Source organism: Lepus europaeus, chromosome 5 (assembly GCF_033115175.1).
Source record: "Lepus europaeus isolate LE1 chromosome 5, mLepTim1.pri, whole genome shotgun sequence".
Taxonomy (NCBI): domain Eukaryota; kingdom Metazoa; phylum Chordata; class Mammalia; order Lagomorpha; family Leporidae; genus Lepus; species Lepus europaeus.
In genome coordinates, this window is record NC_084831.1 from 115,839,442 (window position 1) to 115,865,653 (window position 26,212).

Consider the following 26,212-nt stretch of genomic DNA (forward strand, 5'->3'; position numbering starts at 1 on the left):
AGCAACAACTCTTGAGGTCAATGTTGATTTATTTGGGAATATCCAATTTCCTCAATTAGTATGCTTTAATTTATCAGCTATGTAAGGACGTGGCTATTTTAAGGAAATGTTGATGGTTGAAATGTTAACATATTGGTCTTTTGATGAAGTTCAAATAGTTGAGAGTTCTGTCCCCAGTTCTCCCTGGGGAAAGGAAGCTGAGGAGAAGAACCTGGAGAGTCGTTGTTCCCCAAGTCAGGTCTGGGAGTCCTGCTGGCCTTTGGAGGACAGGAGCTGTGACAGATCATGCTTCTCTCACTGGGAGGCCACGCAAGGTCCACGCTGGGTCAGAAATTTGGGCTCAGCAAGGGAATCAACCTTCACTTTGAGCTTGCACAGCCTTGGTTTTATTTGTCCTCTGTCAAAGACACACAGCAGGTCTCTCCAATACACCTTCAAATACCACCTCTATATGCCAACAACATCTATATTTATTCCCACAAACCTGCACCTCCTACTCTCAACTTCCAGTTCTCAGGTCAATGTTGCATGCATCTTAGAGTCTATGCTAAATCTGTGCATCAGGTCAAATGCTAACGCTCAGCACAGCAGACAGTTCCTGTCAGCATCACGACATCACTGCGCACAGCAACACTCTATGATCAGACCCAAGAGCAGCATCTCCTGAAGAGCAGGGTATCACCTGAGGGCTTGAATTGGTCACTACAATCTATGTGTCCCCCTGCTTAGTACATTTACTTACTGCCAAGCCAAATCTTGCCGTACTCTTTGGACACACTGTCTCATTCTCACAACGTAAGTTGCTTCCAGCTTAATGTAAAAAGGGCATAAGTTTATTGAATACAAGCTTACTGCCACTTTTTGAACTACTTTCCACCGATCATCTCTTACTTCCACTAATAAAAGCAGATGAAAACTTGGCTTCCCTTCAGCCAGTCTGTCCCATGCCATTCACTTCCACACTGGACCCTGTGTGAACCGTCCACATCTGACATCTGGACACAACTGCAGCCTGAATCCGTGTAGTATCCCTGTTTTCATCAGTTAGGCCATTAACACCTCATCTGCCTCCTGCTTCCTACATGCTCATCATTCTAGTATCTCTTGCCAGCACTCACATTCAGGGACAATGACCTACTTGACATAAGAAACTAAGAAGATGATGAACTTTCCAGAGTCCTGTCATTGAATCCCTTAGTGAGCTATTTTAACGCAGGCTGCCACTAGCAAAGTGCCAGCTGATTTGGTTCCCTGGGCAGGGTACTCTTCCTAACTTGCGGACCACCATCTTATTCCTCTTCTAAGTCTAATTACCTCTCCCAGGCCCCACATCCAAATGCCCTCATCCTGGTGACTTAGGGGTCCAGCGAACCAATCTGAAGGTGATAGACATCAAGTAAGTAACACCAGCACCTGTGCTATGGGATCGGCTGGTTTTCGGTTTGTTCCCAGACCACGATAAAATGCCTAACACGTCCGGGAAAATCACTGCTCCCGTGTTTCTGCCCTTTTCGAACCAGGGACCTTTCACGTGTGAGGCAAACGTGATAACCATTACACTACGGTACCAGAAAGTGAGAGGGCTTTGGGATATGCCTCAGAAAACCTGACATCTGTCATCTTCAACTATCAACATTTTCTAATCTACAAAGGTCAACTGCATTTCCAAACTCAAGAAAACAAAAAAACAAAAAACAAAACGTCCCGGGAACCACCCCTGATTCCTCGGGCAAGGAGCCTGCAGCTCCGGATGGGTCCCGGCTTAGGGTCCCTTGGAGGCCCCACTCTTGGCTTTGGGATCCCGCATCTCACACAGGGTTTCCGGGTCCAGACGGAGCGCTGGGGGCCATTCTTCTTCCCCGCTGACTTTGCAGCCCCAGAAGCGGCAGGATCCCGCGGGCGGGTCAGGGGCGGCGGGGCCAGGCTCGTGGACGCGCCCCCTCGGGCGGGGCTGCGCGCGGCGCCCCGGTGGCCTTTGCCTCGGCGCCGGCCGTCAGCGCGCTGGGCTCTCTGCAGATGACGGCCGCCTCGGGCCCACCGGGAGCCGCCAACCCTTCCTCCCCGCGCCCTCCCCGGCGTCTGCGCTTCGTCCTCCCGGCACAGAGACCCCTCGGCTTCCTGCCGCAGTCGCTTACTCCCTTCGACGCGACCCAAATCCGGTCGTGGAATGGCGACCCCGGGTTTTAGTCGGTACGGTGGCAGCGTCCCAGGGCGTCGGCTGTCTTAACGCACGGGACATCAAGCCAGGTCAAGCCACGCTTGGGCGCCACGAGCCGCGACTGACGCGGGTTAGACCCGGGTGCAGCGGCCCGCGCCGATTTCACCGTTGCCCCGGTGTCAGTCTGGGGACTCCTTGTGAGGGACGGCTTCGTTTTACCCTTCACAACTCCCGAAACGCGTTTTCTGGGCTTTGGGGAACTTTCCCGTCCCAGGGGTCACGCAGTGCGCATTTTAACTTGGGACCCACGGAGACCACGGCCGTTTTCACCGAAGGCCTGGACCTCGCGTGCGCCTCACAGCAAAGGCCAGGCAGCTGGGAAGAGGTTCTTCTGCGTAAGGACGCCCGTGCCTTCGCTCCCCGCGGCGCGCTGCCGCCGCTCTCCGCCTGCCCCGCTGGTCTCCTTCAGACGGAAAACTGGGAAAGTCTGGGGAGGACGAGCCGTCCTCTCCAGCAGCCGCTGCTCTTCCGGCAAGCGGCCAGCGCGTCTCCTTCGCCCGCGAGGCTCCAGGGCGCCCACGCCGGGGAAGGCGCGGGCCGGAGGCTCCCCGGGGCCCCTGGCCGTGGCGCTGCACCCGCTCTGTTGGCCCTAACCGGAGACCTGGACGTGCGTGGATGACTTGGTCATCCTCAGCGGCGACTGCAGGCCGAGCCCCCCAAGAGACGGACTTCAGGGCAGCTTAGATCAGGAACTTCCGTGAGATTCCCGCCCGCCTTGTCCACTCGGGGGAGAGGACTCGCCGCCTCTCTGTCGTGTCTACGTCCTCTGGGGTTCCACGTGCACAGGACAAAGGGAGCAGGAGCAGGAGGGGCACTGTCGGGAGGCTGCACTGCTGGGGCAAACCTCATAAAGCGCTCCCTGGTTCATCTCGACGCACGGAAAGGGAAGGGTGCCAGGCTCCTGACCTCGCTCAGGGAACCCGTCCTTCCTGGCCCCAGAGAGCAGACCCAGAAGAGGGACAGATTCAGAGAAAAAGCTGGCCGGCGGCCCAGCCCCACGACCCCGAGAGGAAGTGTCCGAGCCAGCCGAGGGTCGTGCGGAGAATTGTTCTCCCCCGCCTCCATCAGAGCCTTGGCTGGAATTCCGAGCTCGCGACAAGGAGGGAATTGTGTAGTCAGAGGTCCACCCTCGACCGAGAGGAAAGCACGAATCCCTGACAGGCTGGACTTGGGAAACACCAGCGTCAGGGAGGGGTTCGGCCCGAGGATATGCGAGAACGGAGCGTCCAAGGCCGGAAGACCGCAGGCGCAGGAGGCTGCAGGGAAAAGATCGGAGGGCAGAAACTCCTAGGGCTTTTCCGTCCAGCCCGTCCAGGTCCCTGCAACTCGGGGACCCTGACGAGGTCGGAAGGTGGAGGTGCCGGCGCCCGGCTTCTGCAGCTGGGCGCCTCCCCGCTGGCGCCCCCTCCCGGCAGCCTCGTCCACTGTCGGGCTCCGGCTCCCAGCGCCGCCGCCTCGCGGACGGACGCAGGGCTCCAGGTGAGTGGTGAGGCCGCCTCGGGCGAAGCCGGGGCTCCGCTGCCGCCACCACCAGCGCCACTGGCAGGGCTCTGCGGGTGGCGTGGGTGCTCGCAATTTGGAGAAAACGGGGAGGCGTCGGCCTTCTGAGCATTTCCTTGGAGGCAAGGGCAGCATCGGCCAGAGTGGCTGCGACATTTTGGGTTTTTGATAGTTGATCATTTTTTCTACAGTTTTGCCTTACAAACATGTATGTGTGGGGAGGCAGGCTTAAGTTAGTCACTGTTTTGAGTGGAAGGTGGTTTCCTTCCTAACTGTATTCTACTTTCAGATTATTCATAAACAAACATGTTTGCCATCTCAACTGAGTGATACAAAATATTAGATTGTTTCCTTTTTTTTCTTCACTCAACATATCCTCATGTTCTTTTCTCCTATACCCGACAGACAAAGAACTATACACATTTTAGGTAGGTTGAAAGGAAGCATTGACTGGTGTGGCTGGAAATGCTTGCCTTTTCAGTGAAAAGCTTTCACCGAGTCACCTGGACAGGTAGTCACGCAGCTTACATAGACAGTAAGCTGGAATAAGGCCTGAAGTCATTAAATAGAAAGAAAAGGGGCGGCCTCTACTGAGGATGGGGGCAGTGAAATGTTGGTTTCAATGCAGCCCAAACTGGAAGCGTCTACATCCGGGAGAAGGGAGGTAGCCAGAAGTCCCCTCAGGAGAAGTAGTCAGAAGGCCTTCATGGGGTCCCCTTGGTGACATTCTCCCGGGTCCTTGGCAGCTGGGCCTCAATACGAGGGCATCAAGGATATTCCTAAGCACCTCTGGGTCACCTAAGCAGAAACCGCAGCCATCCAAGCAGTCTGTCCCCACGTGTCAATGGAGACTCGCTTGTCTAAACTTAAACTGCAGCATTTCGTCCCGCGTGCCTAGGACCCTTCACCACGTAGGAGAAGTGTTTTCTTGCAAGAGAAGCCAATACTGGCGTCATGTTCAGTAGGAAGCATGGTCTCACACGCACACGCACACGCACACGCACAGCCTGTCCCTAGGGCCCTCCAGATGGACTCCAAAACCAGCTGCTACTGGACAGGGAAGAGATGGATAGTGCCAAGTCCCGAGGAGGGCCTCCGCCTCTCCCATCGTGGACGGAGTTCTGCTCCTGGAAGTATTCCTCCTCGGCGTCGAGGAAGCCGTTCTCCCGGCACAGGGGCAGTTGGGGCTGCAAGCTTCACGGCCTGCTCCCTGCTATTCCTGAATTGACTCGTAGGGACTATAGAAGCGGGCAGAGCCAGGACAGGTCCAGCAGGTGGAGACCAACCATCTCCTTGCTGAGCAGTGCCAGCGCAGCGTCGGGTGGGGAAGGCTGGGTGAGCGGCGGCGTCTAGAGCCCACCCCGCGGCTCAGAGCTTCCCGGTTGTGTGACTTCACAGTGGCTAGGTGCTGCCAGCTTCCTGTCGTCCGCTGCTGGCTCGCTCAGGCTCTTGGGCAACCAGGGTAGTCAGTCAGACTGCACCCCCCCACCCCCGCCCTCCTGGTGTGGCGACTGCTCTGTTCATCATTTTCACTCCCAGAAATGTGGGGTGTGGCAAGGTAGGGATGCAAAAGAGCTGGCGTTCAAAGCTCTGGTTGGCCGAGCCACACGCGCACGGTGCTGGTCTGAACATGATTAGTTTGTGTTCCTCCAACACCAGCTGCCCTTCCGGGTTCTTCTGGTAACTTTGTTGGACACTGGGGTCTTGGGCTTGGCCGGAGCTCCAGAATAATCCACGTAGGGCAACCCTTCAGGTGAGTGCAGCTGCGCCCTGAGGGTCCTTCTGCCTCAGAAAGGCAGATAATAGTTTCCTGTTCTGCGAGGGTGAATGGAACCGGTGGGAAATGGATCAAAGGAAAGGGAAAATTCCCAAGAACTTTCCAAAATTGTCCAGGTGGGGGCTGTCAGGGAGTGACTGCCCTGTGAGACTGGTGCTTAGACTTGTCTTGTCCTGACCTTGACCCGGTCCCAGTTCCAGTCCAAGCAGAGACATGCTGATTTCTGGGGCATCTTCAACTGTTTCTCTCCCTAAAGTAGGGTAATGACTAAGCTTCTATTTCCAGGATTAACGTAGAGTCCAATGATGGTACTGAGGGTTTTCTGCCCCCCCCCCACTCTTCCATAGGAATCCTGGAGATAATGGTTACATGAAAGTCTCAAAAAGTTCTCATTTCTGTCACCTTTCTATCCGAGATGCCCTCCTGTGAGAAGAACTAAAGGAACATAATTGGGTTGACTTTAGGTTTCTTCTCTGTCTTTATGATATTTTCCTTAGTAAACAATTTTTACTTGATCTGGAAGTCAGCAAGAAATGTCAAGAAAAGAGAAGGCACAAGTATTGAAAGGTAGTTGCATCCTTGGACAAAAACAAAAAAACAAACAAACAAACAAAAAAAACCTCGTGGAATAGATCTATCTTACTGAACCAAGCAAGAGTTTGAAATGAACTTTGAGCAAACACAGACTGCCTTCCAAGGATAAAATTACTAAGAATCAAATTCTGACTATACAAGAAAATGACTTTGAGGACAACTTTCACTTTTCATTTTTAGTGCAAATAAAAAATATTTTCTTTATGTCTACCAATACTCTAGCCACAAGGGCTTTTTGTTATCTGTTTTAGATGATACTGGCAAAGAGGATGTGATTATTGGTGGGATGGCAGCAAAATCCAACAATGTAGGGAATTTACCTGAAAAGATTCAAAAGAAGGCTTTGATTGCAGTAGGGTTATGCCACCAATTGCTGAGTTAAAAGGTTAAAGGGGGGCTGGTGCTGTGGCGTAGCTGGTAAAGCCGCTGCCTGCAGTGCCAGTATCCCATATGGGCACTGGTTCAAGTCCTGGCTATTGCACTTCCAATCCAGTGCTCTGCTATGGATTGGTAAAGCTGTAGATGATGGCTCAAGTGTTTGGGCCTCTGCACCGTGTGGAGACCTGCAGGAGGCTCCTAGCTCCTGGCTTCGGATTGGCGCAGCTCCAGTTGTTGGAGAGATCTGGGAAATGAACCCTCTCTCTGCCTCTGCCTCTCTGTAACTCTGCCTTTCAAAATACATAAAAATAATACCATGGGAAAAAAAAACCTAAATGAAAGATCTCTGTGAGTGAGATCCCAGTGGAAAGAACAGGGCCATCAAAGAAGGAGGTACCTTTCTCTGAAGGGAGGAGAGAACTTCCACTTTGACTATGACCCTATCAGAATAAGAGCAAAGTCAGCGAACTCTAAAGGCTTCCATAGCCCTGACAACTCATGACTAGAGCCTAGGGAGATTACTGACGCCATGAACAGGAGTGTCAAATTGTTAAGTCAGCAGCAGGAGTCACTGTGTACTTACATCCCATGTGGGATCTGTCCTTAATGTGTTGTCTAATGTGAAGTGATGCTATAACTAGTACTAAAATAGTATTTTTACACTTTGTGTTTCTGTGTGGGTACAAACTGATGCGGTCTTTACTAATTATATACTGAATCGATCTTCTGTATATAAAGATAATTGGAAATGAAAAAAAAAACCTGGTGTTAAATTGGAAATGGCATAGAAAATTAATTAATTAAAAAAATATTATGTAGGATCTCTGTCGTTAATGTGCTGTACACTGTTATTTAATGCTATAACTAGTACTCCAACGGTATTTTTTTCACTTTGTTTTGCTATATGGGGGCAAACTGTTGAAATCTTTACCTAATATATACTAAACTGATCTTCTGTATATAAAGAGAATTGAAAATGAATCTTGATGTGAATGGAAGGGGAGAGGGAGCGGGAAAGGGGAGGGTTGCGGGTGGGAGGGAAGTTATGGGAGGGGGGAAATATTTAAAAAAATAAATCTTTTAAAAGGCAGTGTTACAGAAAGAGGTAGACAGAGAGAGAGAATTCTTCCACCCACTGTTCACTCCCCAGATGGCCGCAATGGCTGGAGCTGAACTCACCCAAAGTCAGGAGCCAGGAGCTTCTTCCAGGTCTCCCACTTGCATGCAGGGACCCAAGGATTTGGGCCATCTTCCACTGCTTTCCCAGTCCATAGCAGAGAGCTGGACTGGAAGAGAAGCATCCGGGACTAGTACTGGTGCCCATATGAGATGCCGGCACTGCAGGTGGTGGCTTCATCCACTATGCCACAGCACTGGCCTCAATAAATAAATCTTGGGGGGGAAAAAAAAGAGTCAAAGGATTGGCAACCAAGAAGTCTTCTTTTCATACTCTGGAACTTGCTAGAACCTAGGCTTATATCTTTTTTATCCTCTGCTCTTCCAAACTCCTTTAGATCTGTAAACCTGGGGAGACTTCAGACACTGGGGACATGACAAGGGAAATCGTGTCACAGTACATATTTTTGGGATCATGGGAACATCTTGTAGTTAAATGATTTCAAGGCTAGACTGGCAGGCCAACTGCCCTCCTGTAACTGTTCCTTATCTCTCTCAAGAATGAGTTGTGGCTTAACTGATAAAACTTCTGATGCAACTCCCTGCTAAGGGCATGGAAAAACAGCACAAGATGACCCAGAGCTTTGGCCCCTGCTAACCCATGGAGATGTGGAAGAAGCTCCTGGCTTCTGGCTCCTGGCTTTGGCTTGGCCCAGCCCTGGCTGTTGTCACCATCTAGGGGGTGAACCTGTGGATGGAAGATCCCTCTCCTTTTGTAATGCTGACTTTCAAATAAATAAATAAATCTCTAAAAAGGAAAGAAAGGAAGCAAGCCAGCTTTTGTAAACTCCATCAGCAAACTCAACAGAGATATCACTTCCCTTTGGTTGTTTTACACACTTAGAAGCTGGCTCCCAGCAACTTTTACTGCTATTTTACCTCATCCCACGGTGAATGCCAGAGCTTCCGTTTTTAGCTTAATCTACATCCTCTGGCAGTTGTCACTTCAGGTTTCTCTTTGGAGGAAAACTAAATATGAAAGATGAACTTTTCTAAGGCGTTTACCACAACAAACCCTGGGAGAGACGATAAGTTCAATTATTTGAGTTGATTTCGGTCAGTAGTAATACTGTCCATATTAGCACAATTCTCAGCTTTTCCCTTGTGTCCTGAGAGAGAAGAACACAGACTTGAAGGAAGTCACCCTCCAGGAGGACAAGAATAAGTAAGAATCTGAGGAGGAGAAGTAGAAAGATAGGCAGATAAATGGGACAGGATATTGAGGACTACAAGATGGCTCAAGTCACATCTGTTTTTTGTTTTGTTTTGTTTTGTTTTGTTGTTTTTTGGTTGAATAATCAGGTCAGTGCAAATGCCTAATCTAATATGTTATATGAGTAGGAAGGAGCAGTGTGTGCGTGTGTGTGTGTGTGTACACAAGAAAGCACTATGGTAGCAAAGATCCAGTTTGCTAAAATATACTGGTTTAAGTCTTTATGAGGTGGTGCTATTGTTCTACTTTTAGCATATTTGTAGTGATACTGTTAGACCAAAACTCTTGAGACCAAGGATTCTTTGAGCCTTAGCAAGAAAAGGACTGGGTCCTTGGACAAGTTCCCCAGCCACCAGGAGTAAGGCTAATTTTGGAAATAAGTCTACTGGACCTAAGAGCCATTTTTGTAACCAAGATTTAGAAAAGGAAAACCTATAAATTGTTTATATTGAACTTATAGTGGCTATAGATAAGATATGAGATAGATAATATTAAGCAGGGTAATTTTGGGGTAGGAGGACCCAGTTGTTTCTGGATTGGTTGAGGTTAACAGTCTGAAAGTTTATACAAAAGCAGGAGGCAGTGGCTCCCTTGAGTCAGCAGCCAAGGGTTATAAGCCAAGATTTCAAAATACATTGAAGAACATAGAAGTCTTTTGTTGGATTCAGCCAGCAAACCTGTTAACTGATTAACTTCCCCTCCGCCCTTCTAATGAAATTTAGGATATCTCAGAAATTTTCTTTTATCAATATCCTCTGCTAGAGTTGATATAAAAGTAAATGGAGTGATTCTGGAGGTATATAAGCTTAGGTATGGATTTTGTATTTTCTAGAATTGGGCCTTGAACATGAACATTGTCAGTCCATGGCATGCAGAAAGCAAAATATTTGTTCAAATCCTTATGCGTGGACAACTATGCATAGGTTTGTAGCAAGTAAGGAGTGGGGTGGCTGCTATAGAACATTTGAATGAAAATAAGGAATGCGATGCACCAGAGGAATTGGGAGAACAAAATGAGGAGCTTAAGCCTCAGGTTTTGGTTGAGTAACTGCAGACTTCTATGACTGTTTTCAAAAAGAAAAATTACATATCTAATGAGGGTGCAGGCCTGAGTTCTACAAACTAAGCCTAAGCGGAATCACCACTTTCACAGGATCTCTGTTACAGTCAGGACAGGGATTATAAAGGATAAGTATTGGTAAGATGGCTCATAGGAACAGAATCTGGTGAAGCTGGAGGTTTTGAAACCCTAACCACCACTGAGCTTGCTGTTACATGAGAAGCAGCCCTTCTTTCCTTATCTGAGGGGTTTATTTCCATTTGCCTACAAAACCTCTAAGGCTCTCCCCTGAATAATTGCTTTACAGGGGCCTACTGCTCCTCTTCAGGAGACCTGCCTGCCACCACCATGGATCATTGCTCTGGGCTCCAAATGAGATACAAATTCCAGCAAGCCCCAGAGGGAAAAGTACAAAGAGTAGTGACCTATGAGAAAGTGAAATACAACAAGTAGAACTAGAAGATTTTGCCAATTCATGTGGAGAGAAATTGTGAGGGATGCCTCTATGAATCCAAATGGAGCAGATACAAGGAGGAAGAAATGTAATAGTGAATCAGGCTGAATGAAATTCTTTTTTAAAAGATTTATTTATTTGAAATACAGAGTTAGAGAGAAGTAGAGGCAGAGGCAGAGGCAGAGGCAGAGAGAGAGAGAGAGAGAGAGATCTTCCATCTGGTGGTTCACTCCCCAAATGGTTACAATGGCTGAAGCTGGGTAGATCTGAAGCCAGGAGCAGGCACAGGAGCACAAAGACTTAGGCCATCTTCTACTGTTTTCCCATGTCATATCAGAGAGCTGGATCGGGTCTCAAACTGGCACTCATACGGGATGCTGGCACTGCTAGGCCACAGCACCAGCTCCCTAAATAGAAATTCTATAATCCATGTATCAATCTGAGCAGCAGAGAGATGCTCTTATTGTTCCTTGCTTTGTTGATTAGAACTTGAACTCCAAGGAGACCTACAGTAGATCAAAATGAAAAGCCAGAGCTTCTTTGGTGTCTTACAGAGGAAAGTATCTAAAGGTTTAGTGAGGTCAGGAAAGGATTTATCACGTAAGACATTTTCTTAAAGACACTACTTTCGGCCGGCGCCGTGGCTCAACAGGCTGATCCTCCGCCTTGGGGCGCCGGCACACTGGGTTCTAGTCCCGATCGGGGCACCGATCCTGTCCCAGTTGCCCCTCTTCCAGGCCAGCTCTCTGCTGTGGCCAGGGAGTGCAGTGGAGGATGGCCCAAGTGCTTGGGCCCTGCACCCCATGGGAGACCAGGAGGAAGCACGGAGGAAGCACCTGGCTCCTGCCTTGGGATCAGAGCGGTGCGCCGGCTGCGGCGGCCATTGGAGGGTGAATCAACGGCAAAGGAAGACCTTTCTCTCTGTCTCTCTCTCACTGTCCACTCTGACTGTCAAAAATTAAAAAAAAAAAGGCACAACTTTCAACAAAGCTGTGAGAACACTCAAGAGACCTATCCTTGCATCCTCAAAGAATACTATTTTATGAAAGACAAGGGAAACTGCTTCCATGGAACTATGATCCTAGAAATTAATGGGGAGGATGAATTGTAAGGGTCATTAACAATAAGGAATCACCAAAGATAAGATAGCCACAGTTACTACAATGGGTAGCAGACCTGAGCCAGCATCAGAATGGCTAACCCCTCAAAACTCTTTGGTGTTAACTCTGCCATCAGTGTCCCTGAAACTGAAATAGGTGGGCAGCCTATTAAAGTCTTACTTGATTTGTGTAAGCAGAAACACTCTCGGTCTGGTGAACATAAATCTGAGTTGATCATGATAGGCCCTCAACAAATTCACACTTATAGAAAGAACCCTTTTGGTTAAAGGAGAGGTAGCTTTTCCCCAAGAAAAGAACCTATTTGCACAGGTAAAAATGAACACTCTCAGACCTTTTGCCAATTGGCATGTTCATGCTGGAATCACCTGAGTAGATTGATTTATTAGGTAAGGCATTATTTAATATTAAATTATTTAATATTATGTAATATTAAATATTACATAAAATTATAATCAGGGTTGATTGTCAAATTGAAATGAGGCAAGTTTGGAGTTTGAACATTTGTTTGAGTATTAACGTTTTGTTATAACTAAGTGTAAATTTTCATTGGAGTAACTGTAAATGATATTGCATTTTTAATTTTGATTTCCACATAGTTACTGTTAGCAATTTAATTTGTTGATCTTGGTCCTGTAATCTTACAGAATGCATTTTATTTGTTGTTTCTATACCTTGGGACTCTATACATAGACAATTATGTCATTGGAAATAAGGATGGCTTTCTTTACTGTTGGGTTTCTTGCCTTGTTACAGTAGCCAGAACTTCCACTATGATGTTGGATAACAGTAGTGGAGACAGATGTCCTTTCCTTGTTCCTATTCAAGCAGGAAAGCATTCAGTCTTTCACCACTAAATTTAATGATAACTGTAGGCTTTTTTTTTTTAAGATTTATTTTATTTGGAAGGCAGAATGAGAGTCTGAGAAGGAAAGACAGATTTTCCCTCTGCTGGCTCACTTCCCAAATGGCCACATCAGGCAAAGCCAGGAGCAGGAACACCATCTGAGTCTCCTATGTGGGTGTCAGGAGCCAAAGTATTGGCATCTGCTGCTGCTTTCTGAGGGAGCTGGAGAGGCACTGAACTGGTGCTTGTATGGTTTGCAGGCATCGCTGGTTGTGGTTTAACCTGCTGTGCCACAATGATGGCATAGCTGTAGGATTTCCATAGACATTCTTTTTTTAATTTAAAGATGGATTTATTTATTTGAAAGGCAAAATTACAGAAAGAAAGGGAGAGACAAAGAGCAAGAATGATCTTCCATCCACTGATTCACTCCTTAGGTTGCCGCTGGGGCTGGGCCAGGCTGCAGCATGGGTGACTGAGGCCCATACACTTGGGTCATCTTCTTCTGCTTTCCCAGGCCCATTAGGAGGAAGCTGGATTGGAAGGGGAGCAGCCGGGACTCAAATCGGTACCCATTTGGGATGCGGGTGTTGTAGGTGGTGGCTTAACTCATGTTTGTAGATGTTCTTTATCAAGTTGAGGAAGCTCCTCTCTAGCATTATTTTTCCAAGAATTTAATTCATTAATGGCTATTGGATTTTGTAAAATACCTTTTCTGCTTTAATTAGTATAATCATATGCATTTTCTTCCATAGTATGTTGAATGTTGCTGAATTCAATTTACTGCTATTTTGTTGAAGATTTTTGAGTCTAAGTTCATGTGGAATGTTGGTTTGTACATTTTATACTGTTTTTGCATGGTTTTTGTATTCAGGTACTATTAGTTTCATAAAATGAGTTGAGAAATGTTTCTTGTTCTTACATTTCTAGAATATGTTGTATAGAATTGGTGTTAATTTTTCTTTAAATTTTGGTAGAATTCTCCAGTGAAAACATGTATGTCTGGACATTTCATTATGGGAAGATATTTAATATAAATTCAGTTTTTGTGATGCTTTAGGACTATTGAGATAATCTATTTTATCTTGGTTGAGTTTGCTAGTGAGAAATTAGCCCATTTTCTAAGTTGTTGATTTGTAAGTAGTGATTGAAGGCCGCTCACCACTTCGAAACCCATTTCATACTTCAGTATTGTTTTTGTCACAACACTGGTCACACAATTTTACCAATTTTGGCTACTCACGTGAGAGCTCCTTGAAAGTCCAGATAATGTTTTATTGATCTCTGAATCTGTGGTTCCTACTGCTTGGCCAACCATAAGGAATTCTCAGGAACATTTTGTCCAATGGCTGAAAAGAGAAGTGGTTGCAAACCTGCTGTGTCCAGTGTGGCAGGTATCTGTCAGGTTAACCCGAAAGAGGAACGGCATCCTACAGATTAAGGAAGCAGACTCAGATTAGCGATTTCAATGTGGAGAAACAAGGGGACACTCTGTTCACTGCCAAAGCTGGAGGCAGAAGCAGAGGCCCAGATGTCTTGTTACTCCAAGTATTTATTATTAATGGTGGCATGATCGATTAATCATAAAAAATGTGCGGTTTTGTGAAAACAGGATTTCATGATGAGGGAGTTTACACATAGTGAAACAGGGAACGATGGGGAGTTGGTGTTTACAGGAAAGACGTGTTTCCTTCGAATCTGGGACTAAGAGAACAACCACAGTGTGGAGGGATCTTGAGGGGTCTAATTATTAACTGGGGTGAATGTCTGTCCCACCTGCTGTTTACCAGAGCCCAAAGCATTTCCTTAGCTGCTTCAGCAACATGTCAAATGACCTTTTCCATTGACACAACTCAACCCATCACCTCAGCAATCTGGCCAAGCGTGCCGTCAGCAGAATTCGGGTCATGTGGTAGTCTCCAAAATCTTTGATAGTGTTCAGGCCGTGTGGTGGTCCCTGAAACAAACCTCCACATATCTCAACTGCACTCTTGTCCCAGGTGTCTTCTCAGGGATCCTCGATATCCTCCAAAAAGGCAACAAATGCTCTTCCCTAGAAAGGACTTTGTCCGAGTCCATTTTTTTTTTCTATGATAAAAGCTGACTGGCCTCCTGGACTCCTCTTTATGGCTCACTGTCTCATTAAGAAGGGATGTCTTTGGCATACCCGCCAATACTCTCAGCTGCCACAACACTCCAGTTTAGGAGAGCTACCACATTTTATGTAACTGTCTGTGCTCTTCCTGTCTCAGGCTTGGGTTCCTCAGGAAGGAAATATCTGAGCCCCAAGTACTTGACAGAGAGTGGAGAAAATTAAGCACTTAGCAAATATTTGTGAGATACTGTGTGTAAAGCCTTCCTCGACTGTAAATATAGATGGGCATTATTAGCATCACTGCTGCAGATACAAGAGTCCCCAACCCAGCGTTTCCTGACCTGGGGCAGAACTGTTTCAGGCAAGAATGGATGTTTTCCACCCTTTTCCAAGCATTGTTTATTCCCTCTGTAATGGGAATAAACAGGCTCTGTAAAAAGGACAGTGTAATATTCGGGGCAGAATATGAGTGACCTAGGCCTAGGAGACACAAGTCCAACAGTTTTTAATGAGTCTTGGGAAACATCCCAAAGTGACCAAAAGCTAATCAGAATTTATGTATTCCCAGAGAGTAAATTTTATTTATACTTACATGGTGAACACACATTGGTTTGTCCCAAAAGAAGGTGGACTTTAGGTAAGTAGGGGCAAATTTGTCACAAGCTGGAGATTATTATTTTAACATACTACTGGTTACAAACATCTTCAGAGTCAGGGTGCTGAGGCTACTGAAATGAAAGCCTCTGATTAATTTTAAGAAGGACCTGTCTGGGAATAGATATGGAACGTATAGATGAAGAACAAAGGATTGTTCCACATGGCTGAGAAGAAACAGACCCTGTGTGCATCACCCAAGTCAGATTGACCTGGTGGATAAGATTAATAGCTCTGTCTGGAAACTTCTCAGAGGTGTTTCTCTCGAGTGCCCTGCAGTGATTTCCTGACACCTCTAAGCTCACACTTACTTGATGTGCACCTGCTGCTAGGGGAGCTCCAGGGTTGAGGCTCTTAGGTGTGGGTCAGAGCCTTATTGCTCAGATCCAGGAATCTGATGATGTTAGAAGAATTCCTCAGTTTCCCCTGAAAGTTGAGTGGGAAACCTGAAGCCGGTTCTTACTCCCATCATTGTTGGCTGCTACATGCTTCACCATGACTTCTTCACGTTAGCCTCATCCTACAAATGTGCTTTCTTCTATCTGCTCTCTCCCGTTTGTACTGTCAGGGCATTGGCTTGAGCCAGGTTGGTTCCTAGGGGAAACACAATAGGGACCAGGGGAAATCTTAGACGTGGTTCCCAGCACGTGCTTAATACAACATGTCACATTCCCTCATGGACTCAGAGAAAACTGGACAGAAAGTACTGATGAGGTTATGGATGCCCAGAAAGGCTAAGAAGAATTTCTCAAATTCCCACACCACTTGATGGCAGCATAGCCACCACACAAACCTAGCCACCAGCTTCCTTGTGCCAAGCACCTAACTCATCCTTCAGGAATTCACACCTTAATTTCAAGGTACATTGGACCTAACACAACCATTGGCAGGGTTAGAACAAAATATCAGAAGGGACAAATCTTTCAACACAATTCTATAATTCCCCTATTTATTCTCAGCGTTTAGTCACTGGCATTTACAAAAGGATCAAGGAACACAAGCTAAACCTCTGCCTATGGCGCCGGCACTCTGGGTTCTAGTCCCGGTTGGGGCGCCAGATTCTGTCCCGGTTGCTCCTCTTGCAGTCCAGCTCTCTGCTGTGGCCTGAGAAAGCAGTGGAGGATGGCCCAAGTACTTGGGCCCAGCACCCGTATGGGAGATCAGGAGGGAGCACCTGGCTCCTGGCTTTGGATCGGCACAGTGCGCCAGCCGTAGCGACCATTTGGGGAGGGGTGAACCAATGGAAGGAAGACCTTTCTCTCTGTCTCTCTCTCTCTCACTGTCTAACTCTGCCTATAAAACACACACACACACACACACACAAAAGTATCAACTAACACCACAATCACAAAGAAAATGCGTTTGTGTGATTGTGTGTAAAACATCTGGCTCCTGTGCCACAAGAGGAGCTTCCTGGGAGCAGGGATTTGGTCTTTCTTGTTTACTTCATATCCCCAGGCCCTCCTCCAGAGCCTACCAGAAAAATTTCAATATATATTTGCCAAGTGAATGGATATATTGCTAGGGATAAGGTTTTTCAGCGTGCTATAGTCACAGCCATACTTTCCATCAACTCCTGTCCTGGATCTGTACTGAAGAAATGAAAGCACAGCCTTAGCAATTGCTCTGTAAGGTTTGAACACCAGCTTCACCATATATCATAAAAGTATTAGTGAATGACTTCCATTTCTTCTTAGAGCCTCTTCTGCTCACATGTTACACAGAGTGGGAAGGATTAGCCAAGAGAGCTATTAGTGGTTCAAGTGAAATAACATCAGCAGAGAGGGTTCCCAATCCTTGCATAGTCACAGATTTCCTGCTGTAAGATATCTGGTGATGCAGCTCAAGATTCCTCAAGAGGAGACTCTTGGGCAAATAAAAAGCCCACATTAATCTGGTAGCTTGGGATGGAGCTGCACCGATCTGAAGCTAGGAGCCAGGAGCTCCTTTTGGGTCTCCCACATGGGTACAGGTACCCAAGGATTTGGGGCAATCTTCTACTGCTTTCCTGGGCCATGGCAGAGAGCTGGATCAGAAGAAGAGCAGCCGGGACTAGAAGGGGCACCCATATGGGATGCTAGAGCTTCAAGGCAGGGCTTTAACCTGCTGTGCCACAGCGCCAGCCCCTCTATTCTCTTTTAGAGTTTTTCTCTTCTTCTCTAATTGTTGGAGAATCTCATCCCTCAGGTGGGTCATTTCCTTGTAAAGATCCCTGTTTCCCCCTAAGTCATCCAAATGAATTGAAAGAAAATCATGTCAGATAGAAGTCAGGTCAATAATGAGAATCCCAAAGGACTCTGAGCTTGGGAGGGCAGCCTCTCTTAGAAGCCAGCTGGAACCATAACATAACCAATATCACACCCATTCAGGTAGGAGGATGTGCCAATCAATTGAGAGGAGGAAGAAGGTCTAGAGGAGTGTGAGAAGGGGGAAAACCCCAAGGAACAATGGAACAGGTGATGATGGAAACAAGCAGGGTTTCAGTTGACCTGGTGATCTGGGGTAACTCAGCAGGGAGTTAGGTTTGGGTAAGTTGGAATTTTTGCCTGTCTTGAAATGTAAATGTATTCCTTCACCTGACAATCAATACACTTGCATTCCCAGGATGCACCTGTGTCTCATCTGGAACCAGGAAGGAGGATGTGCCATGATGACCACACAAAAGTGAAACTTCACATGGAGGCTCCATGAAAATCCCAGAAAGCTCCCTGCATGCTAGGACGCCACCCGTTTGTTTCTTTAATTCACACACCTCACCCTACCTCGTAAAAGACTGAGAATGGAGGAGAGGACTCTTTTCCCCTGGCTACTCTTGAGGGTTCTACTCAGGCTTTCTCACTTCCTTCTCTCTCTCTACCTCTCTCCAATCAAGTAACCCATATCACAGGAGGATATTTACTGTTGACATACAGTCTTCTGAGAATCCTCTCAGCGACTGGAACTGGGCCCCAAAATGGTGCCTGGGAAGAAGATGCAGATACCATCAGAGCCCAGTCTCCTAGGCACCCTCCCTTGGCTTAACTTACTGAATTGAGGGAGTGGTACTGCCAGCCCTACAAGATTCTGATCACCAAAATCATAAGGTAATTTTCTTCTCCAATTGATAATATCTTGGTGACCAGTGTTATTTTGGGGGCTTTTGTTTAGGGGAATTCCAGGTCTGGGAAGGGGAATTCTGGTCTGGGACAGAAAGTAACTAGCATGGGCCTGTAGACCCCAGGTTGACTGGAGGCCACTTGGCCATCACATCAGCAGAGCACCTTGGTGATGCTTTGAGGCTGGACTGCTGGCTTCCTGCTGGCCCATATCCTAAGGTGCACATTGCCTTGTTCCTTTTCTCAACTTCCTTTGCAGACAACCAGGGTAGAAAGCAAGTCTGGGTGCCTGGCCAGGGGCCAATGTGCTGCTGCCCTTATCCTTTGTCTCTCATAGTCTTGACTCTTCCTTCTTTGTGGCCTCTTTCAAAGCCCCCATACACTCTCATTTAACAGAGCAGCAGTTCTTGAGATCTGGAGGTCTGCTACCCTCTCATCTGTAGATTGATTAAATGTTCTCTTTCCTTCACCTCCAAACCTTGTCCTCATTATTTTGATCTGGCACCAGGGACAGGCACAGAGCTTTCATTAACAGAAATTTCGGTGACTATGGCAGGGCTGCTCCTCCCTTGACAGTCTGCACCCCACTGCTGATTTCCCAGAGATGGAGCAATTGGAGGTGGCAGCACACAAAGACTTACCTGCCATAGGTCTCGGCTATGGCCTGGGAAAGCAGAAGTTGACCCAAGTACTTGAGCCCCTGCACCCACATGGGAGACCCAGAAGAATCTCCTGGCTCCTGGCTGTGGATAGGCTCAGCTCCAGCTGATGCGGGAGTGAAACAGCAGATGGGAGACCTTTCTCTCTGTCTCTCCCTCTCTCTATAACTTTACCTCTCAAATAAATAAAGTCTTAAAAAAAAAGTTGGAAAGACACCAGTGGATGGGGGAGAGAGAAATAAAATGGAAGCTGTAAGCATGAGAATGTGTTGGTGTGGAAGGTTAAGAAGGAAAGATAATTTTTTTCAATAAAGAATAGGTATTGTGGGGGCTGGTGTTGTAGCAGGTAAAGCTGTCATCTGCAACACCAGCATCCCAGATGGGCACTTGTTCATGTCCCACCTGCTCTACTTCTAATCCAGCTCCCTGCTGATGTGCCTGGGAAAAGCAAACGAAGATGGTGGAAGTGTTTGGACCCCTGCCACCCACATGGGAGACCTGGAAGAAGCTCCTGGCTCCTGGCTTCAGCTGGCAGTTGCAGCCATCTGGGGAGTGAACCAGGGATGGAAGATCTCTTTCTCTCTCTCACTAACTTGTCCTTTTAAATAAATGCATGACTTTTTTTTTTTTAATGAAAGGGCATTGTTTAAAAGCATTTTTGTCCTAAAGTAGAATGACTGGATTACTTTAGCCTGGAAAGGAAAAGATAGGACAAAAGCTAAAGATTAAAGTAAGTAGCAAAAGGGTGGAGTTTAAAAGAGGATAAATCTTATAAGAAAAATTTGTGATGAAAATAACTATAATTTAAAGAGAAGGTTTTCTAAAAAAATTGAGCAATAATATCAAAGGTACACTGATATAAAATTAAAATCTCATGGCCAGCGCCATGGCTTAACAGGCTAATCCTCTGCCTTGCGGCGCTGGCACAGCAGGTTCTAGTCCTGGCTGGGGCGCCAGATTCTATCCCGGTTGCCCCTCTTCCAGGCCAGCACTTTGCTATGGCCTGGGAGTGCGTGGAGGACGGCCCAAGTCCTTGGGCCCTGCACTTGCATGGGATCAGCAGGAGGCACCAGCCACAGCGGCCATTGGAGGGTGAACCAACAGCAAAAAGGAAGACCTTTCTCTCTGTCTCTCTCTCTCTCACTACCCACTCTGCCTGTCAAAAAAAAATAAAATTAAATTAAAATTTCATTCTCTGTTAAAGCAACAAGAATTTCTGTTAGTACAAAAGTTTAGCCGGCGCCGTGGCTCAACAGGCTAATCCTCCGCCTTGTGGCGCCGGCACACCGGGTTCTAGTCCCGGTCAGGGCACCGATCCTGTCCCGGTTGCCCCTCTTCCAGGCCAGCTCTCTGCTGTGGCTAGGGAGTGCAGTGGAGGATGGCCCAAGTGCTTGGGCCCTCACCCCATGGGAGACCAGGAGAAGCACCTGGCTCCTGCCATCGGAACAGCGCGGTGCACCGGCCGCAGCGCGCTACCGCGGCGGCCATTGGAGGGTGCACCAACAGCAAAAAGGAAGACCTTTCTCTCTGTCTCTCTCTCTCTATCCACTCTGCCTGTCAAAAAAAAAAAAAAAAAAAAAAAAAAGTTTACAAAAGTGTTGAGCTTTTTTTTTTTTTTTTTTTTTTTTTTTGACAGGCAGAGATAGACAGTGAGTGAGAGTGAGGACTTCCTTCCGTTGGGTCACCCCCAAAATGGCCGCTATGGCCGGTGTGCCGTGCCGATCTGAATCCAGGAGCCAGGTGCTTTCTCCTGGTCTCCCATGTGGGTGCAGGGCTCAAGCACTTGGGGCATCCTCCACTGCCTTCCCGGGCCACAGCAGAGAGCTGGACAGGAAGAAGAGCAACTGGGATAGAATCCGGCACCCCAACCAGGACTAGAACCCAGAGTGCCGGCACCACAGACAGAGGATTAGCCTAGTGAGCCAGGCGCTGCCCCAAGTGTTGAGCTTTTAATCCATTTTTTCTTCCTGTTGACCATCTTCTGCACTATAGTTTCCCATTTTTACAGTTTGTGTTTAATTGGTGAATCTATTGGACTTTGCAGTCAGCTCCTGTAAGCTTTTTGCTCCCGAGTTCTGACTGTAGTATGATGACACTAAATGTGTATCTTCAAAGCTAGGTGACAGGATAATTTCATTCTTTAAGCTGGCTTTACCTTTGGGTAACTGGCCAAGGAAACAAACACTGTGTGTCTTACTAAGGACATTTCTGTGTTCTCTGCTGCTTTTGTGAAGTTCTGATTGTTTGGAAAGCGCTGAGTCTTTAGAGTTGAGATTGGTTTTGGGTATCTACTTAGTTTAAAATAGTTGAGTGATTATTTTATAAATATGGATAAGTCTGTACTAAAACTGCTTAATGCACCCTGATTAAATGGATGGATATTATGTCAGAATGATAAGGGATTGTATTTTGACAACACATTTTAAGCCCTTTAGGCATCTGTCACAGACTTTCTGAGGATCAAGGTCTCAAGTTTTTTTACTTTGAGATTTCTATTTGGGTTCCTGCAGATGTCAGAGATGTATCTCACATCTTGTAGAGATAATAGCTAATATAGGAATCTTTAACTTGTATGGGAAACTCTGTCAATTCATAACAGGAAGCTAAACTTTTTTTAGGTTTTATTAAAGTATTTATTTGAAAGAGTGACAGAAGGAAAGGGAGGGAGAGAGAGAGGATCTTCCATCCACTGGTTCACTCCTCAAATGGCTGCAATGGTCAGGATTGGGACAGGCTAAAGCCAGGAGCCTATAACTCCATCCTGGTCTCCCATGTGGGTGGCAGGGGCCCAAGTACTTGGGCCATCTGGCACTGCTTTCCCAGGCAAGTAGCACGGAGCTAGATCAGAAACGGAGCACCTGGGACCGAACCAGTGCTCTACTGAGGGTTGCCTGTGTTGCAGGCAATGAAAATGGCTTAACTTGTTGTGTTACAATGCTGGTCCCCAGGCTAAACTCTAGGTAATGTTTATATAGCTGTGTAATTAATGTAACTGTTCTGGAGATTACAAAAATTTGTAAGTCTAGTGGTCCAGTCACGATGGTTATCCTGATGAAAAAGAGGGTTCAGGGGCCTTTCAAAGATCTTTGAGGCTACCCTTCCTGTCACATGCCCAGAGGCCTGAAAGGGACAGAGGTCTTGTAAACCCTACAGGTGCTTTCTATGATGCTGTATGCTACAAAGATGATTGTCTCTCCTTGTCAATTGCTGAGTTTTACAGTTTTTTCTTTTTTTGACAGGCAGAGTGGACAGTGAGAGAGAGAGACAGAGAGAAAGGTCTTCCTTTGCCATTGGTTCACCCTCCAATGGCCACTGCGGCCGGCGTATCGCGCTGATCCGAAGGCAGGAGTCAGGTGCTTCTCCTGGTCTCCCATGGGGTGCAGGGCCCAAGCACTTGGGCCATCCTCCACTGCACTCCCGGGCCACAGCAGAGAGCTGGACTGGAAGAGAGGCAATCAGGACAGAATCTGGTGCCTGGACCGGGACTAGAACCTGGTGTGCCGTTGCCACAAGGCAGAGGATTAGCCTATTGAGCTACGGCGCTGGCGAGTTTTACGGTTTTAAACACTGCTATTTTAAACTTTTGTCATCCACTGTTTTGAATCTGATTTTGCCATCTACAGTTCTTTTCAAAAGCATTTAAACAGGTTCATGGATAACATTCTTTTTTTAAAAAACTTTTATTTAATGAATATAAATTTCCAAAGTACAACTTATGGATTACAATGGCTTTCCCCCCCATAGCTTCCCGCCCTCCCACCCTCCACTTCCCTCCCCTCCCATTCACATCAAGATTCATTTCACAGATAAGATTCTTTTTTTTTTTTTCCCTTTGACAGGCAGAGTGGACAGTGAGAGAGACAGAGAGAAAGGTCTTCCTTTTTCCATTGGTTCACCCTCCAATGGCTGCTGCGGCCAGCGCACCGCGCTGATCCGAAGCCAGGAGCCAGGTGCTTCTCCTGGTCTCCCATGCGGGTGCAGGGCCCAAGCACTTGGGCCGTCCTCCACTGCACTCCCGGGCCACAGCAGAGAGCTGGCCTGGAAGAGGGGCAACTGGGACAGAATCTGGCACCCTGACTGGGACTAGAACCTGGTGTGCTGGCGCCGCAGGTGGAGGATTAGCCTATTGAGCCCCAGCGCTGGCCACAGATAAGATTCTTAATAGATGTTCTTGAATAACGGGTTTTTGACTGCTGTAAGATCAATGGACTGGGTAAGACTTTCTAGGAGCCTGAAGAAAAAAATTTTTTTAATTCACAAGATGGTAGAGGACAAGACAAGAATTAGTTACAAGAAACCAAATGAGTTAATGATTTTGTGGATTTCTATTCCTTCTTTTAAAATATTGTTGGTTCTGTGTTTAAATGTTTTCTCTTCTAGGTGTATGATGCATTTTCCCTGTGCTTTCTAAGGTTTACTGTGTTTCGTTAAAGTAAAGTTTTGAAGCCAGAGAAGAAAGTATTTACTTTCCTTCCTCCACTCAATTGCTCTAAAATTAAAAAACTTTTCTGAGGATTTTTTGCTTTTTGTGATTGTTTGTATTAGTTCGGTAAGAGTCTGTTCTTGTCATAACCAGAGATCATTGGAAACAATGGCATATTTAAAAACTGTGCACAGAACACCGGGCTTCAAGAGCTGCTAGCCGTGGAGTCAGTAAATGGAGTTGTCAGTTTTAGCAGGACCTGAAATGTCAAAAGTTTAGACACTATGGTTAAAAAACCCAAGTCTGCTGTAGATTTTTTTTTTGACTTTGAGAGTTTTTGAGGAGACATTTAAAATCTGTTTTTCAAGTTATGTTTTCAACCCTTGGGTAGATTAGGAAATCAGTTTAGTCTGGAAGTGCATTGCATACAGTGAGGGTGAGTATAGTTTTTGTGAAGGTTACATACACTAGTGTATGTACCAGGTCACACAGTGCGATGTGTTTGTCACTGTGAGTTGTGGTACAGGTTTCATCAATACAGCTCTAGGGCGGTTATCTCTAAGACACACTGAGCAATCCATCTGCTGCTTTCCGATGACGCCTGTTCTAGGCTATATGATGACATCATTGAGAGGAGAATGCAAATCACATAAGTGGCCTGATTTCTACCCTCTGCTGTGAATGAGATGCACACTTTGGGACAGTTTGTAGTTGGTTTATCTGCAGTGCTAGGAAATTTTTTTTTCCTGGCTAACAAAATTACTTATGGAGAATTTTTAAAGCCCTATGCCAAGCTCCATCCTAGATTAAGTAAGTCTGAATTTCTAAAGGTAAATTTTGGCATCCAATTTTAAAGCTTCTCAGATGAGTGTAAGGTGCAACCAAAATTGAGAATCACTGTCCTTGAACTCCCTAATCCCACCCTTTCCTTGTCCCTCCTCCCTGTCTCCCCCAGCATGGCACAAAGATGATCCTTTGCCTTCTGACAGCAAATCACTCTCCCTCAGGGCCATGGTTGTCTCAGTAATTACTGGTTTACCTTCGTGTATGCCTGTGCCTTTTATTAACATGTTTTTTTATTATTAACATGTTTTATTAAAAAATTGGGTCATAGAATTCTCTTTTTATCCAAAACCAAATCATAGCTAGTTCCCCCACATTTTGTGCCCTCAAGACTCACATGAGTTACATTTTGTGCCCTCAAGACTCACATGAGTTGCATTTTGCCATCTTGAAAACTTTATGTAGTGATAGGAAAGGAGAGAAGAGTGACAATGGAAGAATGAACACAGTAGTGCAGAGAGAATGAGGGGTAACTGACGACAGGTGGACAGGGAAAGTGCAGGGATATAAACAGGAGTGTGGATAGCATGTGGAGTGTTCACACAATGGAACAGTATGCAGCAATGAGAAGGAACTATTGAATGATATTTATTTGAAAGACAGAGTTACATGAGAGGTAGAGACAGAGAGAGAGGTCTTCCATCTGATGGTTCACTCTTCAGATGACTGCAACGGCCGGAGCTGCACCGATCCGAAGCCAGGAGCCAGGAGCTTCTCTTCCGGGTCTCCCATGCAGGTGCAGAGGCCCAAGGACTTAGGTCATCTTCTACTGCTATCTCAGGGCCATAGCAGAGAGCTGGATTGGAAGAGGAGCAGCCAGCACTAGAACCGGCGCCCATATGGGCTGCTGGCACTTCAGGCCAAGGCGTTAACCCACTGAGCCACAGCGCCGGCCCCACACCAGTGTTGTTATGAGCCAAAGTATCCAAAGAGCAGCAAACTTTATGGTTCCATGAATATCAGCTCACTCCTTCCAACACAAATTTTACTCTTTATAAGCAATCAGTAAAGAGATGTAAACAATAATAATTTATTAATTTGATCCATTCATTTAAAGGTAATATCTGATGCCTCCAACTCTACACTCAAGAATGCTCTTTGATGTGGCTGGAAAAGTTCTGGAGAAGATTCTTCTAGACCCTTCAGGCATCATGTCACAGGCTGTCTTGACCAGAGCCAGAGGAGTGACTCTGTGTACAGGAACGAGGGGGCACACGTGAGAAGGTCGGGGCTGACTGTGCAGTACCTAAGGGAGGAAAGACAGAGCTGAAATGAAATCTGAGGGACTAAGGGGATCTTCTTCACTCTTGCTCCCAATAAAAACTGCCATTCCTTCTCCTTCTGAGTCACATTCAACTGGAAGTAGGAAAGCAGGGAGAGGTGGACCCCAAGCTGCTACCCAGTTGACAGCCTGTGACTCCCTGCTTATCTGTAACCAACACTTAGATGGAAACATGGCTTTCCCAGAACTGTTCACTCCTGAAGCCACGACTGGAAATGTGTGGTGTGATCTTACAATAAGCAGCCTTCCAGACAGACTGAGCATAACTATCATAGATTCGGGCCAGATGGGTCTGGGTGGTTTTATACACTTTACTTCTTCCCTTTGCATCTGCAATGGGCATGGCTGCAGAAAGGAGGGAACATGGAAGCGACACCAGCTTAGATTTTGCCCTTTGTAAGCCTGAAAGCTCCAATCTACTTCCTTGGACAGAAGCAGGCTGGAGAATGGACTCTAGGTCCTACCCGTAAAAGACAGAGGTAGATGATGCCACAAGGACTAAAGATAATCCAGGTAAGTAGCACAGTTGGGTGACAGATGCTTTCAAAGATATACTTTCTTGCACCTGTCAAAGTCTCAGTCCTAAACAAGCAGAAAACTCGTGGCCTCACGCCCTAGGACCACTGTCTGGGATTGCTGAGGTTAGGGTTTTGCAGGGCGTGTCCTGGTGGGCACATGCTCACACGCAGCAGCGGCAGTTGTGGATCAGAGTCTTTGTCTTTAATTGGCTGCTATTGTGATGTTCTCATGTGATCCACTGGTCAATGCAAAAGGGGTGTGGAAGAATTGCTCTCCAGGTGAGAGCATACTGGGTAGAAGCATGAGA